The 23,976-nt window shown below is 35.6% G+C and overlaps 1 protein-coding gene across 3 annotated transcripts in view; it reads right to left on the bottom strand.

Moving 5' to 3' along the window:
* Nucleotides 1-23,976, bottom strand: part of LOC118191791 (fibroblast growth factor 16-like) — a 125,638-nt gene that overhangs the window by 5,641 nt on the left and 96,021 nt on the right. Inside the window, exon 3 of one of the 3 annotated variants that reach the window (XR_015041766.1) lies at nucleotides 11,257-11,576. The exons of the other annotated variants lie outside the window; for them this stretch is intronic. The gene's annotated coding sequence lies outside the window, so the exon portion shown is untranslated. The remainder of the gene's footprint in view (nucleotides 1-11,256; nucleotides 11,577-23,976) is intronic. 3 annotated transcript variants of the gene reach the window in all.

Below are 23,976 nucleotides of genomic sequence, written 5' to 3'. Positions count from 1 at the left end.
CATGTACTTTCGAAACTCTCCACGCTACAACTCGCGATACACTCGATTACATGAAATTTCCCACAGTGGCTAATCGCACCGAAGGTGCGAATAGCTAACAGGCTATTCACACCACCTACATTCGCGCATGCGCACAATCATCCCAGGTACCAGCATTTTACGCCGATTTCTACATTCAGTTATAATTTACATATATTCGAAACTGTACTATAATTTGTTCGATGAGGGGTAGGGTTAGTAATACCCAGGTACCCTGGTGTCTGGCACCACTTTAGATGAACGCCGATTTCTGTAAGACAGGCGGTAGTGAGAGCGAATGTTGTTAATAGCTGATCAGCAGGAGAATAATTTGAAAGTAATAATTATCAGTTACAAAGATGAGGTCAATCTATATACATGATAATGTTAAGGAAATGATTAGATAAAATAGGGATTTAATGATGGTTCTAATTGCAAGCGAGGACAAGTAATTAGTTAAAAAATCTTTAGTGTATTGACAAAAAGGCTACAGAAATTACTTAAATTCTTTTATTTAACAGAGGAATTTTTATGCAAACTGAGACACTATTCTTATAGCATAGGACTGGCAGAATTTATTATTCAATAAGAAAACTTACTGAAAATGATAATATTCTTATATATTCATCACTTTTTCGGTATCCCCACAGGTTTATAGGTTCAAATGCCATATTTCAAAATCAAAGTTATTTATGAAATAAAACCTTAGAAAATCTGATAAATCATTTGTGTGTGCAAATTTTTAAATCTAAATCACTTACATTAAATTATTTCTGTCTTTTAAATTACATCCCATTATTTATTTCAATTTAATTGATTAATGTGTTTGTACTAATATTTCAAAGTTCTTTGAAGCACTTTTTGTGTCCTAAAAATGCCAAGTATTTCCATAAAAAAAATAAGCAGGCACACGTAATAATTCATTTAATAGTTGATATAATCTCTTTTAACTTATTTCATGTCTAAATTTTCTACGTAGAAATCCTCTGTCTAATTTTTAGTATCTTTTATCGGACGAAATTTTTCAAAGAGGAATGAATTAAAATCTTGATTGCGCAAAACACATCTTTAAAGCTAAATGTATTCTAAGAAGTACAAAAAATGTAAACAAGATTTTGTCCCCCCCCCAAATCAGACATTTAAACTATTCAAACCGTTCAGGAAAAGGATAAACATTGCGAACATAAAAATCTGCTCTTTTTTATAAATAATTTAATAAAAGGAAATGTGTGCCTTCTTTTTATAAGAAAAGAAACCCATTTTCCTTTCTAAACTTTTGAAAGTCGTCAACGCTTAAAAAATGATAAACTACGCCAAGGTAGAAACCCGCCTGTTTTTTTAAAAAAAAGATTCACTACAACAGTTCGCGTACGTAAAATCCGTTCTTTTCGATGGGGTTCAATTGACGGATCTAACAACTCAATGCGCATGCGTGGCTAATGTTGGTGCGAATAGCTTAAGCGGCTAATCGCACCGGTGGTGCGAATAGCATCGGCCGAAATTTCCCCATTAACCATTCTTCACACCAACTGATTGTCAAAGTGTTATAATTGTATTTTTTCGTTTGCTTGCTCTAAAAATCCGGAGGATCAAATGACCAAACTACTAGATACAGCGTCTGCTGGATTATGACATAGAAATACGACATCGCAGAAGAACTTTAATGCACTTAAAGAAGAACTTTTGCAAGTGAAAGCACTTTTCAAAAGCTGAGGAAAACATGGCTTTGAAATTCCAGTGGTCAGACACCGTAACATTGGAGACTGATTCCTGTAGTAGCGAAGAACTGAGAAAGGCCCTAGTGGGAAGATCCTGAATTGAGGCCAGTTTACGCAAGTTAGTACGATGATAATTTTAATCCATTTTAATGCCCAGTCTTAAACCGTGGAATATTGTATAATAATTTAAAATAATAAGAAAACAATATAGGAAACGCTATGAATAAACTTATTATTAATTATATAAAGTATTTATTTACTCAGTGTATGTACTCAGTCTCACAGTTCTTAAACTCCTTTTAGTGCCATGTACAGGTATTTGGAAAACATTTGGCAAAAATGTGAAAGCAGATAGAAGAGACAGAAACAAGTAGATTTTGTAATACTATTGGGTTCTAGAAGTTTTTTCAAAACTATAAACAGTAGAATTATTATTACAGAATGAGATGATATAATTGTCAACAAATAGAGAGTTAAAAATTAAAATTAAAAAACAGATATCAAGAATTTTGGCTTCAAAGGCAAATTCCTGTGTATCTGGTTTTATAAGCAAGCACCAAAGAAGGTTTCCCTTGCATTCTCATCAACACATTTAAAAGAAAGAGGATTTAGCGTAGTAAGCAATTTACTAACAAAGAAAAGAAACTATCAGTTGTGTAATGCAGTGATTTAAGATTGCTGATGACAAATATGATACCAAATATCGAAAAAATATCGTTATTACAAAAAGCTCAGCTCTCTTACTAAAAGTAATATATTATTTTTTTAATAATATACCGGGTGGCCATAATTAAACTGACAGTGCTCACAGTGTTCTGTAGCGCGATCTACTTGCGAGAATGACGCTCCTTTTTGTAGGAAGATTAAACAAGACAGGGGACGAAGGATTCCGCGAAAAAAAAATTAGTTCCAAAATTCACCGCTAGGGGAATATTTGGCGCTGTGTAATAGAAAATAGAGTGTTAACAAATGCAAATTAATACGGAATAAAATTATCTTTTATTATGGATATGCCTTATGGAATATGGATATGCCTTACAGTGCGGTATGGAAAATGTTACAAAAGATTATCAACTTCTATCCGTACAAGATCAGCCGTGTACAGGAGTTACTGTACCCCGACCATGATAAACGATTGACTTTTGCTCTCACCTTTCTTGCCAGAATGGAGGTGGATGATGCTTGGCCGTGATAGATGATCTTATTGGGAGACGAGTCCCACTTTTACCTGAATGGAACTGTTAATACCCAGAACTGCCGAACTTGGGACAAATAACCACATGCAGTCACAGCAATTCCCTTACATTCACCAAGGTAACTGTTTGGTGTGGCTTCACAGCGGAATTTATCGTTCTATGACATAATACCATTCTTCTATGAGATATGTACCATTCTTCTATGAGAACATTAACCCGACAGGACCGGAAACCTGTTCTGTTACCGGAGAGAAATATCGTCACATGTTGAACAGCTTTCTTATTCCGGCACTTCAGCAAAGACAATGCCCGGGGAAAATCATTTTCATGCAAAATGGAGCCCCTCCACACGTTGCTCTACGGGTGCAACAGATGCTACGACAGAAATTCACAACAGAAAGAGTCATTACCCGCTACTTTCCAACTGCATGGCCACCTCGGTCGCCTGATCTTACCCCATGCGACTTCTGGCTATGGGGTTACCTTAAGTCCAATTTCTATCAAGGAGTGGTCCAGGACCTGGCTACGTTGAAGGATGATAACATATCACGGACTGTACGGGAGATTCCTGCAGACATGTTACTTTCTGCTGTTGTGCATACTGTGCACAGAATGCAATATGTGGTTCACAACAACGGCAGCCACATTGAATCTCATTTGAATGCAAAATAAAAGGTAATTTCCATATTGATTTGCATTTGTTAACACTCTATTTTCTATTACACAGCGCCAAATATTCCCGTAGCGGTGACTTTTGGAACTAATTTTTTTCGCGGAATCCTTCGCCCCCCGTCTTGTTTAATCTTCCTACAAAATGGGGCGTCATTCTCGCAAATAGATCGCGCTATAGAACACTGTGAGCACTGTCAGTTTAATTATGGCCACTCGTTATATTTGTTGATCAAACGTTTTCAGAGTTGGTCATACACACCAACAGGTTAGTATCCAAGTTGAAAGATATAGGTAGGTTGTTTTTTTTTTCAACCTCCGATCGCACAGTATGATGGCCAGGTATGCGGCAGGTGGTTGGTGTGCGTAGTAGGCGACTACGCATCTCCCCCTCCACACGCTTTGTCACTGGCGTGTATTGTATTCAACACGCTACTTTCTATTGAGTTGCAGTCACGTAAACATGGCTGGCTATTGATTCTCCCTATTAGTGTTAATTGCGAGGTGTTATTCGTTTCTTGCAGGCAGAAAGTGTAGCGGAAATTCATCGAAGAATGAATCCAGTGTATGGAAACAGCTTTATGAGTGATGGCGTTGTTCGTGAATGGTGTTGAAAGTTTAAAAATGGTCTAACTGATGTGCATGATGATGGGGGTCAAGGACGCAAGGATGTCGCTACAGACGACATTGTTCAATGAGTTGACCAAGCGGTTAAGCAAAATCGAAGGTTCACCATAAGTGAATTATCGATGAAATTTCCGAAAGTTTCAAGATCTTCCCTGTACTCTATCGTTACTGAACAGTTGCGCTACAGAAAAGTTTGCGCTCGCTGAGTCCCACAGATGTTGACTGACGGCCACAAAACTCGCCGAATGGTTGCAGCGTTTGAGTTTCTTGACCTTTACAATAGTGATGGAGAAAAGCTTTTGAAATCCATTGTGACAGGTGATGAGACATGGGTTCAATATGACACGCCCGAAACGAAACGACAAACACAACTATGGATGCACACAAATTCTCCAAAGAGACCCAAACAATTCAGACGAACCTTTAACAACCGTAAGGTTATGGCAACTGTTTTTTGGGACCAAAAAGGTGTGTTGCTTGTGGAGATTATGCAGCCTGGAATAACAATTAATGCAGATTCATATTGTGAAACTTTGCGACGCTTACGGAGAGCTATTCAAAACAAACAAAGAGGCATGCTGACTTCTGGAATTGTTCTGATTCACGACGATGCCCGTTCTCACAGCGCTCGTGTAACCCAAAGGCTCCTTCAGCAATTTCAATGGGACATTTTCGAACATCCACCATATAGTCCCGACATAGCGCCGAGTGACTTTCAGCTGTTCCCTGAACTGAAGCAGTGGCTTGGCAGGAAGCGCTTCCAAAATGATGTGGAGCTGAAAGAAACCGTCACAACTCACTTCCAATCATTGGCGGGCACATTTTATGAAGAGGGTACTGCAAAGCTTGTTCACAGATATGACAAATGCCTCAATCGTCAAGGTAATTATGTAGACAAATAATCTGTATTGTACATTACTTTTGGTAATAAAATATTTTTTGTATATTCACCCGTCTTTTCTTTATAGCCCATTGGAGGTTGTAAAAAAAATATCCCTCGTATATACTAACAGGTATCTTTCAAAAAAGTAATTAAAAAAAAACTGTTCTTGTTTTTCAACACTTTACAACAGAAAAGCGAGATCGAATAACTATTTGAAAAAGTTGTTGCTATGATTTATAAAAGTTGGAAAACTTTGACTTTAAAAGAAAAAAAAAAAAATTAAAAAGGAATCTGTCTTTTTTATGCCCAAAAGGGCAATTTATCCCGAAGGGCTATTAATTTCGTTTTGGCACTTTGCTTTGTCCACTATAAAAAGGCATTTTACTTTTCAAATTGTTGCCACCAAATATTAGAGCCCTGGATTACATCTATAAAAATTAAATAATGAAGAATCTGCATGAATGTGTGTATGTTTCTCACACTGTGAAAAAACCGGGAGCCCAAATTTGGAATTTGTTATTATCTATTTCATATTTTGTAAAACTTTATCGAATTTTTGATTAACAAACTCAACGATTCAAAGTGAACAATGGCAACACTGTAAGGAAAAAAAAATATCTCTAGCGCAGGAGTCTGTGCATTGAAAATTCTAAAGACATCCTCTTTTTAAACATTTTGTGATACTGCTGTTGAATTGAATTCTATGGTTTAAGTGCGAAGAACATGGTATTTAATAAATAAAGATAACACACAAATCGTTTAAAAAATGCCTCTTCGTTCATAATATGAAATCTGAAGGCTTTCATATTTTTATTTATTTAATAACATTATTTTATTTCATTTTATTTTTTGAAAGAAGGGCGGAGATATTTTTTCTCCCCCGAAAAGAGGGCAGCAGGCCAACAAGAGGTCGAGAGGTCGGTTATAAGTGTTAATTTTGTCCCAAAACATTTTTCGTTGGCGAATTAGATTTCCTGGAGACATTTCATGTTCATTAAAATCTTTTGGTCCTGGTTAATGATCTAATTCTAATCCCTCTTTACCCATACTTTTTCAAGAAATTATTTCCTATTGCTTTGTGTTTAGGTTTTGCCAATAGATGGCGCCAGTAGGTTTCCTAACTCAGGCATGTAAATCTTTTATTTTAGAAAGGGCCAAATTGTAAACATTTTACGCTCGATAGGGCAAGTAGCAAATGTCAAGATATGAATGGCTAATTTTCTCATAGAAAGAGGAGGGGGGGGGGAAGGTACATTTTTTAAAAAGTTATGAAGTGATACTTTTACATAATATTTATATGCATTTTACTAAAACTTCCCCTCCCCCCCCCAAAAAAAAGACTAAATGATTTGCATTTACATATTAAAAAACTTTATTATTAAACAACGCGAAGAACGTAATTGCTTTTTCTGATATAATATTTCACCATGCTGAAGTTCGAAATTAATACTTCCAACCATTCAAGTTGTTTGCAAATAATCATCGTTAATAATTATCTGAATTGCGATTTTGCATACTTCATTTTTCGTCTTTTCGCATTGGTAAGTACTTCCAAATATCTCTCCCCGTGCATATGATTTTAATTCAGAGTATTCATCTTCCAAAATATATTTGTAAAATTGAGTTAGATCCTTTTCTTATAATATTTTTTTACGTATCATCATTTTCCAAATCAGTCATTTCTAGTTGAAGGTCTGATGGAAGCTCCTCAATTATATAGACAAATGTTTTACTTTTTTTTTACGTTTACGTGATTACGCCTTGCGGGCTGTCTGCTTAAGGAAAGGGATGGTTTTGTGGAGGGCTTTTCAAGGGAAACCGGCTCGTATACACGTTACACATGAGGAAAACAACGAAATCATCCATGCAGCAATGCAATGGTTCGTTCATTGCATGATGCAATGGTTCGTGGGATTCGAACCTCGGACGGAACTAACAGTGACAAGCGACTTTACCGCCCGGCCCCTGGTTGGTCATAGACACATGGATTCTGAAATATAGAAATATCGGCTAAAGTGCAGAATCGTCCACTTATTTGTTTGGCGCTTTTTACAAAAGTAAGAAGAATTGGATTTTTGTCAATTTTATTTGACTTTATAAGTGAAAATAGGTCGATGTGTACATGGATAATGTCAAGGGAGTGCGCAATGCCATTTTTATGCAATTCTGGGATGTTTTTTAAGTGAAAATAGGTCGATGTGTACATGGATACCGAGTATATGCAATTCTTAAAATGCGCCAAACAGTGGGCGATTCTGCACTTTCCCCGAAATATCTTATGCACTTGCATCAAGACCCACAAAGCACTGTTGTAACTGTAGTATAAGTTCAGAAAATGTATCCTGCTCGAATATTTTGGGGAATGGGAATTTCGCTAATATTTGAAGAATTTCGCAGCATGGAAAATGGTCGAATTTATTTAATGTTATTTGCGTTTCAAAGAATGCAAAATTTCGATATGCTTTTAAGATAAAATACATTTCACATATGAGTACTTTTTCCCTGTAATTTTAAATAGATTTCGTTGAGATATCCCACGACGTCTGTAGCAAATGCTAATTTGTGTAGTTATTCGTTTTTCGATAATAAAGGTTGTGAGTAATTTTTCTCATTTACAAAAATATCTATGACATTTTCTAGTTCGTAGAATCTGAACGAAACTTTCCCATTGCTAAATCATCGAACAGCGATATAAGTCAAGTCAGAATATTCAGCTTCGATTTCTAATAAAAATTCACGAAACTGACGATAGTTAAACTCACGAGAGCGAATGAAATTTACTACTGATGCAACTAGTTCAATAACGCATGGCAGATTGAGGTTTTTCCACAAAGATCTTGCTGGTGAATAGCATAATAAATTACCAGAGGTATTTTTAAACATTTACAGGACTAACGCGAGATTTTTTGCCGCCCGATGCTAACTTTGAGACTCCGAAATTCTGCCATCCGTTTTCTTCCTAAATTGTAAATATTTTGGCGCTCCTAAACCATGCCGCCACTAACTCTGAACTCTATAAATCCTTTAAAGAAATAGATATAGTAAAATATATAAGGATTCAGAGAATTAAATGGGCAGGACACCTGTGCAGAATGGATGAAAATTGAGTAACTAAAAAGATCTTCTCGGCCAGACTACTAGGCACCCGAAAAAGACGGAGACCTAGACTTAATGTGGCTCGACTGCTTGGAAACACTTTTAAAAATTTTAAAAATAACCAATTGAATATCCATGGCCAGGGATAGAAGAGCTTGGAACTCAATTCTGAGGAAGGCAAGAGCTCATCCTGGCAGAGTCGTAGTTAAGGTTTTCAACGCCCAGGGACAACTGAAGATTGCGCTCCCCTACTGCTTGCCAAGGATGGAAAACATTTAATTCTAAAATGTCGTAACATCAGTTTGGCTCCCCTTGGATTCTGCGCCCGGGAACAGATGTTCCCCCTTGCCCCCCTCTAGCTACGCCCCTGCATCCTGGGCTGTTTGGCCATTGAAGAAGAAGAAGAAACGATGCCGCCAGGTTGCAGCTGCACGGGTTGCACAGACTGTAGCGCCGTCCCTGAACATATAGCATCTTCACAAGCCTTAAAAAATTTCTCAGACTAATATACTTTCCCCGCTTCACACATATTTTTTCCACCATCAGTTGTGACACATTTTAACTGATTTCATTGCAAATTGTTAAATTGTATTACCGTTTTATCGACTTCCTTAGAGATATCTTCACCTGCAGCTGTTCCACGCAGACTACTACATAGAAGCTAATTTTTCAATCACCATAAATTCATCATTTACGCTCGAATAAACGCCACCAATCGGACAGATTCAGTAATATCTGTCGACTCATCAAGAACGAATGAAAGCATTTGAAAATTTTAGACTTGTCTTTTAATTGACTCTTGCTGTGGCTTCCGATGTTCTTAGTCTTCTAACATTTATTCTTGCCGAAAGACTGACAGATGGAAACACATCTAATTTTTCCGGGCACATGTCTTCGTCTGCCACAACCAAACATAATTTCATTAGTTCACTGTTGGTAAATGGCATTCTTTTCGAAGATAATAAATGAGCTATTCGTAAGCTGACTTCAGTTACTTCTTCATTACCCTAGCCAAAAGAGCGTTAGCTCAGAAGAGCTATTAGTCTCGAAATGGCATTTTGCGTTGAATCACTTAAATGCGATGTATCACTTTTCAAATTGTTGCCACCAAATATTATCCACTCCTTATATTATATGTAAAGAAACTAAATAGTGAAGAATATGCATGAATGCATGTTTCTCGCATTGTGAAAAAACAATACCTAGAGTTATCAAATTTTGAATAAATAGTCCTCCACCCGAACCTCGCCACCTGGAAGCTCGAATTCGGAATATGGAATTTGTTTTATTGTCTATTTCATATTTTGTAAAACGTTAACGAATTTTTGATTAAAAGACTCAACAATTTCAAAGCAAGCAGTAGCAACACTGTAGGGATTAAAACATTTGGTAATCTGCAGCTCACGAGACTGTCTACCGGAAATTCTAATTATACGGTGTTTTTAAATATTTTTATCCCAAAGTTGCATTAGCCCAAATGCTCTCGAAATGTGTATGTGACTGTAAATGAGAAAAAACATCCGTTTGGGAAGTAATATAAATTCTGAAAGCTTTCAGATTTTATTAGTCCAAAGGGAATTTGTCCCTGAAGAACTATTGTTTTCGTTTTACGATTTTGCGTCGATTCACTGCAAACGGCGAATCACTTTTCAAACTGTTGCCACCAAATGTTAAAAGTCCTGCATTATACTTGAAGAAATTAAATAATTAAAAATCTGCATAAATGTATGTATATTTCTCGCATTGTGATAAAACAACAGTACATAGAGCCATCGAATTTTGAATGACGTAATCCTTATACGAATATGGGCATGTGGAAGATCAAATTTGAAATTTGGAATTTGTTTTATTATCGATTTCATATTTTGTAAAACTTTAACGAATTTTTGATTAACAAACTCGAGGATTTCAAAGCGAGTAGTGGCAACATTGTACAGAAAAAAACATTTTTATCTCCAGCGCGCGAGTCTCGGTATCGGAAATTCTAAAGATATGCTCATTTTAAAACTACTATTTTGCGATTTTCCTGTTGAAATGAATTAAAAGCTCCGTTCAGACGGCGGCATAAAGGGCATAATGGCATAGTCATAAGGGCATTAAAATACGGGCCATGCCGAGTCAGACAGACTTTTAGGTGTATGTTTTTCATATACTATATGATTCAGTTTTACTGCCATGATTATCCTGACCATGCTTATCATTGCACTGCCTTATGGAAATTAGAACTCAACTGCTTTGCTTACCTTTACAAGGACAGCAAGATGCCATGCTTATCTGTGAGAATTTATTCACTGATTATGCCTTTTACTGCACTTATGCTTAATTGCTCAGGTAATTGTATGCTTTGCATTCATTAATAATCACCTCCGGGTGTTTGGTGTTTTAGAACATCACCTCTTCCTTACTACCGCAATTGGCCTAGGGCTCCAGTCAATCTACAAGTCAAGTAGTCGATGCTTGTCGCAATCTTAGTTCAAAGAATTCCGTTCACACCTGCGAGACGGATGTCTAAGCTGTGGCCAATGAGAGGAGCTAAATTTGCGCATGCGTCGATGTGTCTACACCTTTTGTGCCCTGTTTTCCAGCTCGATTGATTTCCCGCGCTCGCTCTGCTTCTTTTCGTTATTTTGTGTCATGGCCTTTTTCAGCTCACCACAAAGTTTTACTGGTTCAACAGAATGCTCTTTTATCTGCCCTTCTTATAAGCCAAGAGGCAACGGAAGAAGGTAAAAAAAGAAAAAGAGCGAAATGGTCTGGAGATATTTTTTTGGATAAATGGTCTCGAGATATAATTGGTTGGCACATATTTCTGTGCAAAGCAGTATGGAATATTTCTGCATTGTACTGTAGCACTCTCTATACTATAAACATGCACATGCATATTTATATATATAAAACCTTATTCAATTTTTATATGTAATTTCTCTTAGGAGATATATTCTAAATATGCCTAATAAAAAAAATCTTGAGGATAAGTGATAGACAGCCTGTATATAATATTCTTCCATTTTGCAGGTGTGAAAGCAGTTAAGCGGAAAACAGTACTTACCATGCATTATTATTATTATTTTTTTTTCTAAATTTTCAATCAGAAGGAACATGTTTCTATGCTTAGCACTCCTTATTCACTGTCACTGTCGATCACTACAGTAGTTGGTTGCACTACCAGTATCAATTATCACTAGTACTAGTATCCCACAACTGGTCACCATGACAGCAACCACAACTAGTACAATAACTACGAAACGTTCCTCCAACAATGTATTAATGCTCAATCATTACATTTTGCTGTGTTGCAAGTTGTTTGTATACATCCATTTCTAATAATTTGCATGTACAAGACGCACCCCTGAATTTCATATGCTTTTTCTGAAAGAAAAAAAAAAGGGTTTTACACTCGAGAGACTACAGTACAAAGTAAACACTAACTTTCAGGAATTTTTGTGGATAATTTTGCAAACTGGTATGTTTATATCATATGAGTGATTCAAATTAAACACTCTGCTGTGCTGTGAGATGTCATAGATGTAAGTTTCATCCACGTCTATTGTCAAAAGTTATTACTTTTAATAATATTTCATGTGCTAACAGATTATGACAATACTTCACTCACTGGCAGACATGCATATTAAAGTACCAAAAAGAGTTTAATTTCAACAAATGCTGTCATTTCTATTTACGACCAATATCTCAAAAGTAATTTAACATTGACTAATTTTAGGTACCCAAGTCTTCAAATACAACAAAATTATAAACATTCATACTTCATCCAGGAATTTCTACCAGAGAAATAGCATGAAATTAATGATCAAAATTCCATTAAAATGATAGTAATAAAGAGTGGTTAATAATAACAAATACTATTCATTAAATTATAGTCCATGTTATGAATTAGGTGTGCTATTCAGTTTCATTAAAAGTAAATTCCTTTCATGGAGAACGTAATTTAAAAACAGAACAGAAGGAGACAAAACTCTTTAGACTGTTGACTATTGTTTTACGAATATTTGGAATTGATAAGAGCATTTTCTCAAAAGATTAATTTTTTATTATTTATACAAAGCTTAGTCCATTGAGTTGACTTTTGCGACTATTCTTAAATAAATGAATTTTTTTTTTTTTTTTTTTTTTTTTTTTTTTTAAGTAATATTTTTACTGTTAAAAAAAAACCCAGCAGATTCTTGATATTGATTTGATGTTTTAGTAAAATTAATTCATGAAGTTTGTTTGGAAAGAAAAAATCAGCATTTAAAGCAAATAGCAATACAATATTTCCAGCTTTTTCAGTAAATTTATTCTTAAATACAAAAATAATTAAACAGGAAGAAAATGATAGTAATAATTTATACGAAAATAATAAACAGAAAGAAATTAATAATAATTATTTACATAGGAAAAAAATATAATTTTTGCAAGCATGCATGAAGAATTTTCATAATAAAATGAAAAATAATGGATGGATCAATCATCTATAGGATCATATATAGCGTGCATGATCCTGAGATTAACTTTCGCTTTACGAGTTTCATCTATATTTTTCAATTTATTGTGAAAACTCATTAAAAAATGCCATCATCGTAGATTTCTTGCGAAATCAACTCATTATTTCGTTCGGATACGATTACTACTCATTCTGATACAATGATTAAAAAAAATGTCGCCTTCGATGTGACAGCGAAATCGTCTAAAGAAAGCCGCTTCGTTTTAGCTTCGCTCTGATTGGTCGACGCTTATCCCAAACTTGGCGTAAAGTTGAAAACTTGGAACCTTGTGCCACCTTAAACCAGATCACAGCCAAACCGCAAATGACTTATGTCATTTGTTATGCAGCTGAGGATGGTGGTTCGGTAAAACCATCAAAACTAGTCCTGTGAAAATTTTGAAAATGAACGCTGATTTTTGTTGTTTGACTTCTGATATAGGCGTGTTATTGTGTCTTAAACTAGGATTAGTTCTTTTTTTTCCTTTGTAAGAAATTTCTTCCGCAATCGCTTTTTATTCTTTAAATTTGGTGTAATTCTTTCCTTTTGAGCAATAGTCTTTTAATAACTTCTTTAAGTCTTCACTGTTAACATCTTAGCTTATGGTTTTGAATGAAAGCAAAATATCATAGAACACAAAAGAAGTCCTAAGCGTCAAAGAGCTCAAACTCTTAACAGGGAAGCCAAACTGGCCATAATTTCCTCCAGGCCGAATTTATGGTTCTGTAAGTCACTTGCTCCCAAATTTTGTTAGTGAGAGTTACACACTGAAAAATATTAAAATGAAGTCTCCAGAAGTCCCTGCATGTAAATTATATGACATAAATTACATCTGTACAGAGTTTGGATCTAGTTTATGCTATAAAGGAAACCAAATTCTATAAGTTTGTTGAATGCATCTTCACATCTTTTGTTCACAATAACTTTTGCTTTGTCAGTTTGTGAAATGGTTTTGCGATGGAGGAAAAGTCCTTCACAAATCTCCTGTAATAGGTGCAAAGGCCAGGAAACTTCTCAGCGTATGGGCATTTTTAGAGCGTCTCCACTCTGTAACTGCCGCCACTTTCTCTGTATCCGAACACATACCTTCGGAAGCGAAGACATGTCCAAGATCACTCACTTTCTATTTGATCTACTTAAACTTGGCAGGACTTAATTTTAGATTGGCTTCCTTCAATTTCTGAAGGACCTTCCTAATATTTTCTAAACCTTCTTCAAAGCTTTTCTGTATGATGACGATTTCATCCGGGTATATCAGACAGACTTCGTCACTTATCTTCATCACTTATCTTCATCACTTAGTTATGCATTCTGCAATAATACCGATGTTAGGGTTTTCGGAGCCTATTGACTCTTTAACGTAGAAAAACTCTAAAGAGCTATTGACTCTTTAACGTAGGTCGCTGGAATACATCCTGCCATCACTTCGCTTTACCACTGACGTTGAAAACTATCACCGCGATGACGCCGGTCTTCGATAGGCCGAAGTCTGAAGAAGCTACTAGTACTCCTTCAAGCTATTGCAATTTATGTCGTATTCCATTATGCCTTACCGGAAATTTCTGTTTTCAGCTATGGATCCAGAAAGTAAACATTTTGTTCTTGCTGGTACTATGATACCTTCTTGAGTTTTGATTAGGTGGACGGATTTATCTACTTCGTCTTTAATTCCAAACAGGGTTATGTTCTCAGAAGCAGAATGCAGTTTGTTATTTTTTAAAGTCCGATGAAAAATTGTATTACATATGCTGTATGATGTTAGGCGGCACTACAGAATGTTATGTTAACGTTGAATTTTCTATCAATGAATTTTACTACCGAACACAATATGGAAGGGAACACAGGGCGGCATTCGGATGAGTTTATCTTCCAGTTGTTGAGCCAAATCTGTTCAGATGATGGTAACATTGCCTCATGTATTGACTGTCATATTGCAAGAAACTCCATTTATATGTCCCATGATAGTAAGAGTTCATTACTGCCACCCCTCATTGTAGAACTGCTTTAAAATGGAGCTTCTCAATGTTTGGCAACCTCTGCTCTGCAAGATAACGACTATTTTGCTTAATCTTCCTTGTAGGGGACGGTCTTAGCTTCCATGCCTCGAAGTATTCTGCAGTTCTTCTTAGGTGGCTTTCACAGTTGCTTCGACACAGTTTACTTGATTTGCCTGATTTCCTGTCAATGAGCATTCCAGCAAAGTTTGCATCGAAAAAATCTGAATGTTATGTAAATGATATGTAATAATCTGAATGATATGTAAACTAAAATGATATGTAATAATCTGAACGATATGTAATAATCTGAATGATATGTAAACAATGATATGTAAACTAAAAAGGAACTGATTAGAATCAGTTCTTTTTTAGTTTACATAATAATAAATATTTAAGTATTATTATATAACCGCAGGTTTTTTAACTTAAAAAAATACATGCTTATACCGGCTTCCGGGTGCTACGCTGGAATCTAAAGTTTTAGACTGCCGTTTTCGTTTATTTATAAAGAGGTTAATATATTTGCTTTGCTTTTGTGTTTTGACACCTGCTAGTTACCGCCGCAATTTTGATAAAATAACGATAGAATCTTGTGTGCATTAAGTGAAAGAGAAAACGATTGGCTAATCAGGAAACAAAACATCTGCGACGGAGAAGGAAAAAGTGCATATTACGCTAACTTCCTCAATGAATAAATACCTTGCATCACTTCCCTCCGATGATCGAAATAGAATTCGGGTCGTCTTAAAAACATTTTTCACGAACGTATCATTTCCTTGAGATCAACGACATGGGGAACATTCGTAACCCTGAAGTGGTGATACAATTAAGAAACGTACGTACCTTCAAATTGATTTCAAAGCCTACCTGTTTTCAGCGTATGGAAACTCGTGCTTCGATTCAAGGTTACTGAGGTGAAATTTCAAGATTTCCCTTTCATCTGTTGGACTATGTCCACGCTTTAATTAAAAACAAATTCTGTGGTCTGCGATGACTTCTTCTGTTGTTCCGTGATGACGTCTTTGTTTTTCGCTGATAAAATATGTATTCAGATATCGGTAATTTTTCTGTTGCGCAAACCTAAGATTTATAGCACTGTTTTCAAGTTCTTTTCTTGCAAGAGTTTTCGAAAATTTAGATTGCGGGAATGTTTTTCCAAAATCAGTATGCTAACAAAGGTGGTTTTTTTTTTTTTTTTTTTTTAAGTATGTAAATACAGTTATATTAGGAAACTGAAATGGAAAACAGGCAGTGATAAACTCACGTAAAAATAAATAAATAAACATGCTTGTTTGTTAACAAAGTGATATTAATATTTTTAAAAGTTTTATGTTAGTAATAAATAGAAAAAATAAGAATAAAATAAAATAATTCAGATATGTTTTTTTATCACAGGGGGGAGGCAAAAAACTCTTTACCAGGTACACTCTGCACACATACACAAAGGGAGGGTTTTATATATCCTGTTCTAAAAGGTCGATTGACGAATTTAACTTGCATTTTACGTGTCTCGAAATCGAGACTTAAGTTTAATATTAGATGTATATATATAACATTTTTCTAATACAGGTATTTAGATTCAAAATCGGGGTTTTCCTGAAATGGCATACCGGTTTTCTTCATATTTTGTTTCTAGGTCTCAAGTTATGCCAGACTGACAAGTTTTGTAAAAATCGCACGAGCAGTTTTTAAAAAATTAACTGTTAAAATTTTAGCTCCTGAATGTTAATTGAATTCGGTATATATTTATTAATAGCTCCTTTTTTTTTTTTTTTTTTTTAAATCAAACTTACTTGATTCCCTCTTTCTCAGCTTGAAATTTAGGTACAATCCAAAATCTTCTTTTGGTGCAGAGTGTACGTAATATATGGCGTTAGAAGTATATTTTATGAATTACAATTATGTATATATTGTTGGATAGGGTTAAATACTACACGAAGAAACGAAAATTGATTTTTGAGAATAATTAAGGTAAAACAATTATTTGAAATTCATTCCTAGAATTAAGGTCTCAGATACAGTTATTTATTGTTGAATGCATTGCTTGACTGTTTGATTGAATACACGACGATGCTCACAAGGGCTATCACACGAGTTTTCCTATGTGTATAAGCGAATGATTGTCTTCGTAAAGACTTTTTAAGCGAAGCTTATTTGCATTTAAATTATACATTTGGAGACCGAGAAAGTTCCTATGCAGCAAATAAATCCTATAGAATTATCAGTGCTCAATAATTTGATTCACTCGTTCGGACGCTGTTGGATATCGTACTTTCTTGATTTCATTTCAATAAAAAATCGAATACAATTTGCTAATTTTTATTAGCTTTAACAGTATATTAGTTAACATTGTATTTAATTGTCTTTCTATCGAGAATATTGCCCAGGTGTACCATACAAGGCAACTGATATTACACCGGCAAAGAAAGGGGTGGGCAGCATATAAGTAGCTAAGCGCTTTATACATGACAGTCTAGCACTCGCCCCAGGATGATGAAGTATAAACAAAATCAGTGAATATACTTCAGAGCAATTAGTCATGGATAGATATAGTCGAAACTCCGTTAATGGACACTCCACGTTAAAGAAGAGTTCCTGGACCCCTAATCCTCATACCAAGATACAATGCATTCTTATTAATCGAACACATTATGAATAAATGGGGAAGGGGAAACTTAGTCCTCCTAATATCCGCTGAAAAGAGACTCGGTTACATTTCCTTTCGTATTTTTTAATCCAGCTCAGTTACTGAAAACGGATATTTTATTAAGTGCTTTACACAAGAATATAATAAATTGGAAAGATTTTTATTACTCTACGATAAAACAAACGCCTGCACATTTTTTGGAGCGGGGTGACAGGAGGCAAGAGAATGAAATATTTTTCTGCTTATAAATAACACGATGTAAGTTCCTTATTATACATACAAAGTCCCTAATTATCGTCTAGGCTCACAAGGTCTGGACCTAGGATTATTCTTTAGGGGTCAGGAAATCTTCATAATTTCTATTCATAATTATGAAAATAAGGTAAATCTGGTGTTCAAGGGCTTCGAAAGAATGCTGCTTTAATGCTTTCATTAATAGGGCTGTTGGCAATGCGAATTTCAGTTTAGATCGTGTACTCTTAAATGATCACACTGGAAATTCACATTCTTTTGCAAGGAAAGTTCTGCGACCAGCTTGTTTTACAAATGTTATAAACAGGTGCCGATAAACACTGGCAATTTAAATAAGAATAAAACCAGGTTCCTGGCTCTACTTTCTCTGAGTAAAGTCTATCGATTAAGTTCAAATCCGCTTAATGGTGGGAAAAATAGCTTAATGATAAAATGCAAAAGCATTTAATACTGGGAAAACAATTGAAATTATTTAGACTACTGACTTTTTAATTACAAAACATACAATTGAATAAATTTCTAGAATGCATAGGTTAGATCACATAACGATCTCAACCTAATGAACCTTCTTTAATGGCAGAACGAAAAAGTTCTTTACCAGGTTATGGCAGAGCACAAGTTTTCAGAAAGAGCTGTCCCTTTTGAGGTGTAATATTCAGAACATTGCTTTATTTTAAAAGCAGTAAAATTTCGAGTACAAGTGGAATTTCATGTTTCTAAAACAAAACTCTGCTGAAGCCTTTCTTTTTGTCAATAAATTACGTCTGTTTTAATTAAGATAATAATGGTCAAAGATCTGATTTGGAAAAGTTTTTTTTTTTTTTTTTTTTTTTATAGATACAATTCAACACCCGATTAACCGAGGTTGAGGACATTTACGCTTAACCCCAAAATTATGGTTAATCTGATATCAGTCAACAAAACATAAGGAAATGAAATAACCCAATTAACCCATATTATAACCCATACATAACACCAATAACTCATTTTATAACCCATATATAACCCAATTAACAGATAAATACTACTAATAATCTACTTGTATTTTTAGCAGTTTAATATGAACAGTAAATGTTTTTGTTTATATTTGTAAAATTCAAATCAACATTCAGAACAAAAAGACTAATGTTTTCGTTTATATCACTATTGTTTTCCGATAGGAATCAACATGAAATTAAAAGATTAACGGTGGTACATTTGGTTTATTTTACTATTTAGTAATTTATTTCTGACATTTTGTTAGTAATGTTTATACAGGGTTATCTTTTTTAAAGTGACAGTGTTTGGAGCGCCCTGTAGCGCGATCTAATAGCTGAAATGGCACCAAACTTGGTATTTAGACTAATCAAGACATGGGACATCAAGACATACAATCGTATAGTTAAATTATTAATGTTTATTTACTATATTAACTTCCCCGGTGAGGAATTAGACCACATTCAATGTGAGCACCGTTCATAGAAATAACACCGTGCATTCTGTGCACAACGTTCTCCATAGCCGTATGTAACATATCACGAGGAATATTCCGCACTGTCTTTGTCATGTTGTCCTTTAGAATAGACAAATTTGATACTCCACCAACATAAACTTGAGATTTCAAATAACCCCAAAGTCAAAAATCGCATGGCCTGAGGTCAGGGGAACGAGGCGGGGATGCAACTGGAAAACTGCCACTTATGACTCTATCATCAGTGAAGTTTTGGCGCAACAACTGCTTTAGCTTATTGCTAATGTGTGGCGGAGCATCATCCTGCATAAATATTGTCTGTTGGAGACGGTCTCTTTGCTGAAGTTGTGGAATAACAAACGTTTGCAGCATTTCTGCATTTATGGTGCACGTTTGGGGTTCTGTCGGAATGATGGTCTCGAAAAAAGAATGGCCCAATTAACGAATTCGGCTGTGAAACCACACCAAACAGTGACTTTTGGGGAATTTAATGGGATTTCGTGCACAGTGTGGGGCTTCTCAGAAGCCCAAATTCGGCTATTTTATGTGTTTACGGACACATTGAGATAAAAATGGCACTCATCTCCCCACAGAATGTGCCATGGGAAAGCATCATCAATTTCTACCCTGGCAAGAAACGATAGGGCGAATGTCACTCGCTTATCATAATCACTTGGTTTCAATTCGTGCAAGCGGCTGATTTTGTAGAGGTAAAATCCAATAACGCGCCGCAAAACTCTCCATGCCGTGGAATTATTCATGTGCAATTGTCGAGCTACACTCCGGGGCGCTGTTAGTACCAGCAATGGTTCCCTGCGATCCTTGGACAATTGCAGTTGCCACATCAGTTATTACATCTTCTGATACTGGTTTACGTCCTCTCCCAGCGCGAATGGTCAGTGACCCCGTTTCCTCGAACTTCTTAATCATTTTCTTAAGACCCTTCAGCCATAAAGGCCCCTTTCGTAATTTTTTTCTAGTTCGAAATTTTCGAAGAGCTTCAGATGCATTACATTTATTCATGTAATACAGCTTCACCAGTAACGCACGTTCCGGTAACGTGAGAGGCATGTCCACTGAAGCTCGTTTACTTCAGCTAAGATTATTTGTCGGAGCTGTCTACTACTTGCTTTTATAGCCCCTATTACTGGCGCTGTCATCGCACAACATTTGCATTTTTCTTTGATACCCGTGTTTAATGCTAATTCTCGTTATTGTAAACTACAGCAGCACCACAAAATGCCCTAGCAGCGATTTTTGAAACTAAATTTTTTTTCACGGAATCCTTTTTCCCATGTCTTTATTAGTCTAAATATTAAGTTTGGTGCAATTTCGGCTATTAGATCGCGCTACAGGGCGCTCCAAATACTGTCACTTTAAAAAAGATCATCCTGTATATTTCGGATGATGCACAATTAAATTGTCTGCTATTATGGATTGAAAAAATTCTTAAAGATAGTGACATGATCTGCTATCACCATAGTGTATTTCTTTACAACAGGTATTTCAAGATCATTTTCCCGTCCACCTTACTTATAACTGAAAGCTGCGTCAGATGGTCGAGTTTGGTAATTGTGTTTTTCTCACTTCATTTTTCACTCGTTTTTCACTGGTTTAGCGTGCTTCGCTTCGTGAAAGGCGCACGCGTGAAGACTAACTTGAACTGTAGTCTCAAATGAGATGGAGAAAATTAGTGTTTTACCGCATATTCACAAAGCCTACAGATCATTTCTCTACGGACTGCTCTCATTGGAGGAAACATCTGCTTGGCGGTCATATTTGGAATGGCGAGTTATCGCCCTGTAGGCGTGGTAATTAACGCAAAACAAACGTTATTTCATTCGATATTTTTTTAGTTTATGAATGAAAGCTTAGAGGAATTGTGTGGAATATATTTTAAATAACCTACTGATCTTATTAATAGTTTATTTGTATTTGAATTTAAACTTTTAAAAGTACGTAATTGTTTTACAAGAAAAATGTGTTTACATGGAGATAGCATATGCACTTTTTCGTCATTTCTGTTGTGTAAATTTCCATAGCGCATTAATTTATACAAATAAAGGAATATTAAAAAATTAACCAAAGGAAAACATTCAGTAAACATTTAAGGGCGTCGGATACCTATTCTTTTTACCTAAATTATGAGTAAGTATAACTAAAATTATATTTTATTCCATTATGCGCTATTTCTATTGAAATGCTTTTCGGGATCTTGGATAATAATCTTGGTACTGGTACCTACTACAAAGAGTACAAACCAGTAAATAAAAATAAGAAAAATTAAAATTAACAAAATAGAAAAAATAAACGCGTTTAATTTTTAACACCACACCCGAAGGCTAAAAGACAAAGTCATTCAATAAAGTTAAAATAAAAATAAATCCGTGCAAAGCAGAGTTTATAAAAGCTATGAGCGGGGATAGAACCGGCGATCTAGAATCCTGAGAATTTTTCTCGCGCTCGTTACCGCTGAGCTGCGGTTTTTCCGGTGGATTGTGCCCACTTTTTGGTACACGACGCTGAAATACAAATTGTAAAGGCGATGAACCAAAAGTCGCCAGCCAAGCACTAGATTCTGTAACCCTACGTTTCCTGTTTTAACCAGTCGGAGCAAACAGCAGCAGAAACGGTCTGTAGGCTTTGTGAATAAGTTGTTCTACCGTGAAAATTTACGACCTCAGATGGCAAAGAGTCAGAAAGGCCTTGAAGTGCCTATTTTAAAGTAAGCTAATATAGTATTATCCCACGCAATTTCTTTTCTTTTTTCCCCGTAGACAGTTTTGCTTTATGCTGATGGATTGTGATTTCCATCTTTTTGCAATAAAACTGAAGTTACCTTTTTTAGGCCCTATTTGCTTCCGAGCACCAAATTTTAAAGGTTTGGTTTGGTTTATTGAGATTACGACAAAGCTTACTAGGGCTATCTGCTTAAGGAGAGGCATGCCTTCGTGAAGGACTTTCTAAGGGAAACTGGCTCGTATACACGTTACACATGGGGAAAGCTACGAAAACGCCCATGCAGCCAGCCCGTTCGCGGGATTCGAACCTCGGACCGAACTACCAGCGTTCAGCGACTTTACCGCTCGGCCGCTGGTGGGCCCAAATTTTAAAGAGTACAAATAATACATCAACTAAGAAAGTAGCTTCTAACATTTGTTATATTTTGTAAATCCTATTTTGTGCAATGTGGCCTGTTAAAGACTTCATTTATCGAAGCTGTTTCCGAAGAAATAGCAGAAGGCTTATAAAACAAAAATAAGCATGAAGGAAAAATGAAAAAACTTTAGAAAAGTATGCATCAATTTTCAAATAATTTTCTTTTGATCAACGTATTTTACAGGTAACAACTTAATATCTTACCAAATCTACATGTTTCTCAAACAAAATTAAGATTGCTTTTCCGTATCATTTTCTCTTCTCGGAAAAGAATTTCAGTATCATTACTGCTGCATTATAAACGTGGCATTTCTTGTTACTTCAAGAAATATAGAATATATTAATCAGTTTTAGAGAGACTGAGTTTCAACAGTAATATGTTATAACTGAAAATACATTTTATAAAGGAAACATTATTTACGTATGAGGTGTGATCATTAATCAACCTTTTGTACGGGTGTGGGTTATTGAAAAGATTTGAATCCTCTAATTTACATATGGGAAATTAAAAATAACCTTTCGAATAATTGTTTATTATGTAGTTTAATTTACTAGATCCTCGCAATTCGGAAACGAAGTAATACAATTGAACAATAAAACAAGAGAGTTGGTTTCAGGGAAACAAGCAATTATTTGCCCACTTAATGGAAAATGTTTTGAAAATAATGCTAAATCGGAAGTGAAGCTTGAAGTAGATTTTGGTATTTAATTACGAAGTGTCCGCCCACACATAGGAAAAAGGAAGTTTTTTTCCATTTTTAGGCCGCTTCCCATTCCGAATGTCAATTAAATTTCGAGGGTCGGCTAACAAGCAATAATACTAAAAGAAAAATGCAATAAAAATTGCGTTAAAGGATAATAAGAAAAAAGTTTCGAAACTTATTTCCTGCCTGTGAACAACAAATTATATTTTTCTGTTGTTCTATTGTCGTCGCAATGGAATGAAAAATAAACTTGGTAAAGGAGAAACTGTGTGAATTATGAGATAACTTTGACAGTAATGATTATCAGTGTGAAAGTGCTTAGATACGTCACTGCTAATGAGTTTTTCCTATTCTAAATATTTTGACTTGTCTATTTCCCTATTCCAGGCATCGTGGTTTAATCATAACTTTATATATGTTATTATTGCTAACGGTCACTTATTTGACCTATAGTCAGCCCAAGCCCACGAAATTCCTCGTGGCAAGGAGCGCAAGTTTACGCCTGTCGTTGGTAACAGCCTTGGTGTGCGATTTAGCTCCGTTCCGCCCCCAATTTTGATGGAGAGCACCCCGAGAGAACGGGTCTGACGGTCTCCCACGACCTCTTCCGCTACCACCAAACTCTCGAAAGGACTTTCGGCTCGCCGCAAATTTAGAGTGAACCCATGCCATGCGGACACTATACATTTACAAACATCCATGCCTTCTCCTGGATTCGAACCCAGGCCCTTCGGCGCGGCAGTCAGCGACGTTAACCACTATACCGGGTGGGTGGCAACTTTGGATATAAACACTTTTATTGATACTTCTGAAATTTAACTAGTTCTTCTGAAATTTAACTAGTTGTAACTAGTTTATTGATACTTCTGAAATTTAACCAGTTCATAGTTTGTACATATTTTAAAAAGTATAATTTTAGGAGTTCAGAAAAATTGGTACTATTCGGTTTTGAGGTCCGTAAAAAATCGCCAAACTATTGTTGATGCCAGTGTTGCAAAAAAATAATTGCGGCAACCCTAATGCAAGAAAGGAAGTATAATAGTAAATAATTATTTAAGATTGACGTTTTAATTTAGATG

Source organism: Stegodyphus dumicola, chromosome 6 (genome assembly GCF_044657685.1).
Source record: "Stegodyphus dumicola isolate Sdum_Otavi_A_Nest chromosome 6, ASM4465768v1".
NCBI lineage: Eukaryota > Metazoa > Arthropoda > Arachnida > Araneae > Eresidae > Stegodyphus > Stegodyphus dumicola.
Note: the sequence above shows the minus strand (reverse complement) of the source record. Positions and strands in the feature narration are given on the sequence as shown.